We start from the raw sequence: 7,912 nt of genomic DNA on the forward strand, positions 1-7,912 counted from the left end.
AATAGTTAGCTTAATTAGCGTAGCTAGTTAGCTTTCATTTCATTCAGACCCTCCTTCGCGAGGGCGTATCGTTGTAATAAGGGTGCGTGCTTGTGTGCATGTCTTTCAACCCCATTTCTTTCTCCTTTTTACTTATCAGCTTTTGATGGTTAGTTTAGGGCATATTTCAATTAGCATACCTTATGCTTGCATGTTTACATTCATTCATTTGTCTTGCATGCACCGGGCTTGGCGCATCATACAAACTGCATCGTATTTCAATACACTTTCTTCAATACGTGTTTCAAACCATGTTATCAAGTGTTGCATTCATATGCCATTCTAGATAGCCGAGCCTATTTTAGTTGCATTTTTGCATGTGTTGCATTAGGCATCTTAACATAGGTAGGATCATGCATGATTTCTAACTAGCTTCTGTTTTTGGCTCAGAGTACGCTGTAAGTGTTTACGCTTTAGCATCCTTGCATGTGTGCAAGTGTTGCCATGTCAGCATGCTTGCCATGAGGTTATTTGCTTAAATGATATAACTGCATGAAAGTGTGGATGAAGGATTCATTACTTGAATTGGAATAATTCATCAAAATGTGAGTTTTAAGCCCACTTGGAGTGGCAAATCATCATGTTTTCAGCCCACCTTATTTGGTGGCAAATTCGCATTTCTAAGCCCACTTGAGGATGGCAAATTCAAACCATTTTCGAAAACAAACATTGAATTGTTTTGTTCCAATTTAGGCGATCTAGTCTATACTTGTGTGTTGTGCGCATCACATAGTAAGTAAGGTAAATAAATCAGAATAAGAACACATGTGTTTTTAAAACAATATATCATGTTAGTAGAGGCCGATCCTTTGATCGGGCGAGCGGGGGTGCTCATTTCAGGACCTTCCCCTCTCGTACCCAAGTTCCCGAACCGAGGCAACTTTGGTGATGACGGACACGTGGCCTTAGGCACGAGTCAGGGTTTCCTAAATTTCCCAAAATAAAATATTTAGGTGGCGATTCTGAAATCTGGCAAAGCAATCCATGTTTGGCACTTTTGATTCAAAATTGATTTTTCAAAACCAATTGTCGAATTTGGACTCGTTGGTGATTTATCAGTCTTACATTGCACTTTGTGAGATTAGATTCAGAACCGCGACAGGAGTCCGAACTGTAGTAGCTAGAACCTAATTCGTGCCCTCGCGCACAGAGCGAGTTTGGGGCAGTCTACACACCCCCGAAATCACTCGACCCTAACACAATAGGACTGACTTGATACCTAAGTCAGAAAGTATAATAAACAGCATTTTCAAATTACTAAAAACAGTGCGCCATCCACCATATCTTGGAGTAAAATGATCACCATCAGCAGGTGGTTCATCCTTGATCACATAGTCACATTATCCCCCCTCAGTTCATTGATCCGGTGCCGATAGACTTTGTAGGACCTGGTGCGGCGATGATCTCATTGTCAATCAGATCTTGTATTTCATGGCGAAGACGAAAACAACTGTCAGTGTCATGACCAGTTTGTTGATAGAAAGCACAGTACTTGGCAGCATTATCCCTGGCTGGAAGGGGATCTAGGAGAGGCCGAGGATCAAGGGGTTTGAGATGGCCTTGTCCTACGAGGATTTGGAGAGCTTTGGATAAGGTCATGTAAAGCAGGGTGAAGACCCTCTGGCCTCGGGCCTAATGGCTTAAGGTTTGTGAAGTTGTGTTGGATGTACTGGCAAAGGGGTTGGCAGATGCTGACTGGGTTTGATGATCTCTTTCAAGTGTAGGATTAGAGTTGAAAGAGGCGTTTCTGGTACGACATCCCTTTCCCCGGCTTGCCCCTTGATTCAGAATGCTCTCATCTTGACTGGTAAAAGTGTCATCCATAATCTTTGCAACAACTGCGAGCACTTGTTGTTTGTTCAGTCCTTCGGCTTTCAAAGCCTTAACAACCCATTAAAGATGTTCATAGGGACCAATACTTGCCCCGACCTTGTTCTTACCACTTGCCTCCACTTTGCCAAGGGATTGGGTCGGTATATCAGAGCAAAGCCCAGTTGTTGTTGACATGTCATTGCCCAGACTTGAGATAGCTTTAGGTTGGCCATTTTCAATTGTAGCTCGCTCCAAGATTAGGGAGCCTTTTGGCATGAAATTTCTGGCATGTGATGTGGTCGATGATGGAGCCAAAACCCCAAAGGCTAAATCTGCTACTGTTCTCTGAAGATCTTCAATCATGCTCATCAGTTCAGAAGTAGTGGGTTCATGGGTTTGAGATGATTGGGGTTCAAGTGCATCCATCATACACAAGTCCATGCTTTTTGGAATGAACACCTCAAGCTTGGGTAAATGAAGTGGGGTGATGTATATGCTGGGGTTGTAGGTAGATGGCAATGTATGGATTAGATTGAGATGTGGAGGTAACATGTTAGGGGTGGCCTGAGGTCCTTTTGGTGGAGCCATGATCTTTTCATCAATAAGATCCTGAATCTTATGACGGAGGCGGATGCAACGGTTTGTATCATGACCGTGCTGTTGATGATAGACACAGTATTTAGCTGGGTCATATCTTGGTGGAAGAGGATTTGGAAGGGGTTGGGGTTCTAGGAGTTCTAGGTACCCTTTTTCTCATACTATTTTCAAGGCTTAAGAGAGACTCATTTAAAGAGGATAGAAATTTCGGGCTTGGGGCCGAGTTGAAGTGGTTAGTTTTTGGCCATTGTAGGGAGTGGTGACAGTATTTATTTCTAAGCATTTCACAGTTGTGCTACCATTAGTAGTAGCATTAGAACTGCGAACAACATTCTTCTTCAAAGGCTCATTATCTTCCACAAAGATCCCTTGTCTGATGGCATCCTCGATTTGAATCCCAATTTCATGAAGTTCTGGAAAGGTAAATAGAGGTAGAACAATCATCTTCTGTAGTAATTTGCCATGCAGATTCCGAACAATCATCCTGATCTGATCTTTTTCAGAAGGCCTTGTAGTCATCGTCGAGGCATTTGCTCTCCATCTCGTCACGAACTCTGAGAAACCCTCATTTAACTATTGGCGAGTGGCTTCGAAATCACGAGTTGCGACCTCGATCTGTGTGTTGTAGGAATATTGAGCATTAAAGGCCTCAGCCATCTCTTCCCAGTTCTATTTCACAGAGTCCTCTAATTTAGCATACCAGATTGCAGCTATCCCAGACATGGTTCGGTCAAAGAGAGACAATTTCTGGCTAGGGTCAAACCCATTGGCCTCAGGATATCAGAAAATAGACGGAGGTGTACCATTGGGTCTCCAGAGCCGTCGAAGAGGTCGATATACGGCATTTTAAACTGCTCTGGTAAGGTAACTGCAGATTCAGTATATATTTCCTCTAAATCTGGGATGGAGTTCACTCCTTGTGCTCGTTTGAATAACTTCTCCAGTTTATTGACCTTAAGTGCAATTGGGTTAATCTCAAATTCAAATGGAGCTTCATTTGATAGACAAGAGCTTTAGAGCCCTGTGTTGGGATTGGCTCTGCCGGATTGCCCTGAGTCTCTTGGACATTAGCAGTATGGGCAATGGCTCCGGGTGTTGGGTTACATGTGGGAGGTGCATGAGATGCAGAAGCCGCTGCCGGCTGTGGCTGTTGTTGTTGTAGCTGGGTTATCACTTCGGCCTGACGAGCCGTGACTTCAGCCTGACGAACTGCGTCTTGCTGCCCTGCCTCGATTGACTGTTGTAGGTATTGTATTAGTTCTTCCACACTGGATAGGGGATATTGTGCCATTTAGAATCGGTGTTTAAACTCGTGCTAAGCGAGAAGAAGGTGACTATTCTCGGACCCAACTAGACATTGGTGAATCGAAGAGTGACTGCTGTAGACACTGCACTGGCGAATCCTGCCCAACTCTCCTCCGTCTTGTACCTAGGAGGGAGTGAGGTAAACTTTGATTGTCTTTGAACAATTTCTGACCTGACAAAGTCTATCGACATAAGTCCAGAGTACTGTGGACTCGCCTTTTCCTGCACCCCGTCTTTGGGAAAGGGTTTGAAAAGAAGGTCTTACAGTTCAGACTCCTGTGGTTCTGAATCTAGTCTTACAAATGCAATGTGAAACTGATAATCACTAAAGAGTCTAAATCCGGCAAACCTTTTTGAAAAATCAACTTTAAATCAAATAATGCTAAAATTGGACTACTTTGCTAGATATAGAGTCACCACCTAAATACTTTATTATGGAAAAATTGAGGAAACCCTGACTCGTGCCAAAGGCCACGTGTCCATCATCACCACAGTTGCCTCAGCTTGGGAACTTGGGTACGAGAGAGGAAGGTCCTGAAATGAGCATCCCTGCTCACCTGATCAAAGATTAGTCTCTACTAATCATGATATGATGTTTTATAAACATTATGTGTTGTTGTTCTGGTTATTAATCTAACTTTACTATGTGACGCACACACTACAACAAGTTGGGTCTTGAATGACGGAATTTTTTTGTCTCGAAAGAGCTAATTTCGTCACTATAGATATTTGTGACGAAATATTTTCGTCACCAGTTTCGTCATTGAATGTTTGTCACTAAAAACCACCATGACGAAAAATAATTTCGTCACCAATGAAATTAGTTCAGTGACGAAATTTTTTGTCACCAATAAAACAAGATTTTGTCGCCAAAAATTCTCATTTTCGTCACCAAATAATTATTCAGTACCATATTCATAATTTTAGTTGACGAATAAATTTGTCACAAATGTTGATCATTTATGAGGAAATAATTTCGTCACAGTAAGATGCAAAGGTGACGAAAGTTTTCGTCTCAAAAAGTCATACATGGGTGACGAAATATATTTCGTCGCAAATATATTTATATATGTGATGAAATTTATTTTGTCACAAATATATTTATCTACATGACGAAATATATTTCGTCACCAAACAACAAAATCAATGAAAACTTTCATATATGCGCTGCAATAAATTGTCACAAAAAATGTTTATTAACGACGAATAATCATTTTGTCATAATAACAAGTACAAATGACGAAATAAATTCGTCACTAAATATGTACCATATTTTATATTTCAATTTCAATTTCAATTATTATTTCACAAATATCCCTGCTCATATCCCAATAGCATTTTAATTGTATTAAGAAATCCACTAGCTATTATACATCACTCCACAAAAAAATTCAGTAAACAATTTATATTATAAATCAAATATATCCATCAAACAACTTTAATAATATAAACCATTAAGTATAATAAAAAAACCATCAAAGCAAATCCTAAAATGAACTAACGTGGAATACACAAAAAAAAAATCAACACTCAATCTTGATTTGCAACTACAACTAAGTATCAGTTCAGGAAACAAAATTCAACAGTTGATCTTCATTTGCAAGTATACTTCCAAACGTTATCAAAAACCAATCTGCAAAGAAAATAAACAAAGAAAACATTAATATATTATCAATTACATCTAAAATCATATATAAATAATTTTATTTTATAAACCAATTTAATAGAAATGCATGTAACAAATCAAAACTTCAAAGAGTTGAGGTGATCCTTGATGACAAAGCAACACGGATAACATAAGATGCCAAAAGATTGCAAGAATACCATATATCACTATCACTAATGGTAAAATATAACGTAGCATTGAGGTACATTTGATTCACGACAATGGGCTATATTCATTCATTTGGACACTCGCATAATAATAATGCAGAAGCACTTGCCTCCGGAGACTCAATTAAATTAATAAATAAAGCGAAAATGAAAACATGATTTTCCAGAGAAACAAAATGAGGCAAATCAAAAGACCAGCATTTACATACCTGCCAAAGTACAACTTTTTGATAACGTATGCGCAGAGTAATCCAATCTGCAAGAACAAGTAAAATGGCTTACAGGTTTGCACAAATATTTTCTTTTTGTCAGCAAGAGACAATTCACAAGCAGCATACATTAAGTTTTGAGTGGAAGCAGCAGAAGCCATGACAGCTTTAAGAGCACATCTATGAGGCCCAAAAAAAACTTTTTCCTGGGGCGTATGCAGTCACAAACCACTCTAATAAGCTAAGAGTGTGTTTGGATTAAAGGGTTTAGAATTCTAGAGATATTTGAAATAATGATTCAAAATCATATAATTTAAAATCCAAAAAACTCTTCTTTGAACTAGTTTCGTATATCTGGATATTTGCATACTTTCAGTCGAACTGAAAGAATTACAACATAAGACTGTATTATTAAAAATTCATAGAATCATGTAACAAGGATAGTCATAATTTTGATGAGCTAAAAAGAAAAGGAGAAAAACAAAAAAATATGAAAAGAATATGAAAATACAAGTGCTTTGGTACGCAACTCAAGCTAGCACCAGCTAAAAATAAAGTTTGCTAAATATTCCTCCTTTGCTTCTTATATAGTCCAATTGAGCACAATGAAGACAATATATGATTGGTTGGCTAACACGAATTGAATGTTTGTGTCAAATAACAAGGACAGCACCACTAAGAGGGAGAAGTTGAAGCCTTAAAAATAAGAGATAGACCAACAGATATGAATGTAAGTTGTGAGAAAGCACATGATCTCAAGAAAAGACTTCTTTAGCCAGGACAAAGTGGTTGAAATGTGGCTTCACTAGGTTGAGTATAGGGAAAACCTTCAAATGGATCAATCTATACTAATATATAATGGAAAGCCACAACTTGGTGTCCACATTTTCTGGAAGTTGTGTCATGGTAGTTTTGTTGACCAAAAAACCATACTATTTAATGACTTTGGCATTTTACCCATAGGGGTAAACATGTAATACAAAAAACCTTATAAAGCAGTGAACTTAACAAACCACTTTCCAAAGGCCACGTTCTCATGACAGTTGTATTCCTGAGAAGGCCATATTCTCCTCTTTACTGTTCCATTTTTTGCTAGAAAAAGAAGACATTAATTATGGTGGCTTTGTTGAGCGAAGTATTTTCCATTTTCGCTGCTTTCAAGTTTCATCTGGCCTTCCAAATTGCACATTGCTATAGCTATAGACGGATTTGAGAGATATAATTTGATATGATTTTTCCAATTCTTAACGTACTGAAGAAAACATTCAACCATATAGAAAGCATGACAAATGAAGTCTCACAATATTAAAAATTATTAGTGACAAGAATATATTTCTCACCAAATGTTCTTCAAATATTTAAAATCAAGTTTTCAAAAATATATATATATATATATATATATAAAAAATTATTAGTGATAAAAATATATTCCTCACTAATAATTTTATAATTTGTGACAAAAATTTTTCTCACCAAAAGTCTCAAAATTTTGGCTCCACCAAACAAGAATTAGCGGGAAAACCTTTGGTGACGAAACTTAATATTTCCTCACCTAAAAAAAATGTTTGTTGACGAAAATAAATTTCATCACCTATTATTTTTATTTTTTATTATATGTGACAAAATTTTATAATTTGTCACAGATTATTCTTATTTAGTGACAAAATTTATTTTCTTCACTACTTTTCGTCACCATAGGTTACTTTTGTTGTAGTGACACAAGCAAGTATAGACTAGTCGCAAGACTTGGAATATGCGAATTTGCCACCAAACACGGTGGGCTTAAAATATGATTTGCCACAACAAAGTGGGCTTAAAACTTACATTCGTTGAATTGTTCCAATTCAAACAACAAGCCTTCATCCACAGTCATTCAAGTAGTTTAGCATGTAAGCACATAGCCTCATGGCAAGCATACGAAACATGGCAATATGGTAAGCTCTGGGAGGGGATGCAGGAACACCTGACTACTTTAGCATGAATAAGCTAACCAACTAGCTTGGCTTGAAGATGAGGCGTAAACCGGGCCTACTTTAGCATCTGAAGCTTCCACAAGCTCTGGGAGGGGACGCAGGAACACCTGACTTATCAATGCCCCAAGTGTATTGCTTTGATCT

The 7,912-nt window shown here is 38.2% G+C and overlaps 1 long non-coding RNA gene across 1 annotated transcript; it reads right to left on the reverse strand.

Moving 5' to 3' along the window:
- Nucleotides 1-5,143: 5,143 nt before the first annotated feature.
- Nucleotides 5,144-7,084, reverse strand: LOC145792332 (uncharacterized). The gene is made up of 2 exons (XR_014331715.1): nt 5,796-7,084; nt 5,144-5,386 (listed from the first exon to the last, which is right to left on the reverse strand). It is a non-coding gene; the product is annotated as an uncharacterized LOC145792332 (long non-coding RNA).
- Nucleotides 7,085-7,912: the final 828 nt, after the last annotated feature.

The sequence above is a fragment of the Camellia sinensis genome, chromosome 6 (genome assembly GCF_055761805.1).
Source record: "Camellia sinensis isolate YWXY chromosome 6, ASM5576180v1, whole genome shotgun sequence".
NCBI classification, from domain to species: domain Eukaryota; kingdom Viridiplantae; phylum Streptophyta; class Magnoliopsida; order Ericales; family Theaceae; genus Camellia; species Camellia sinensis.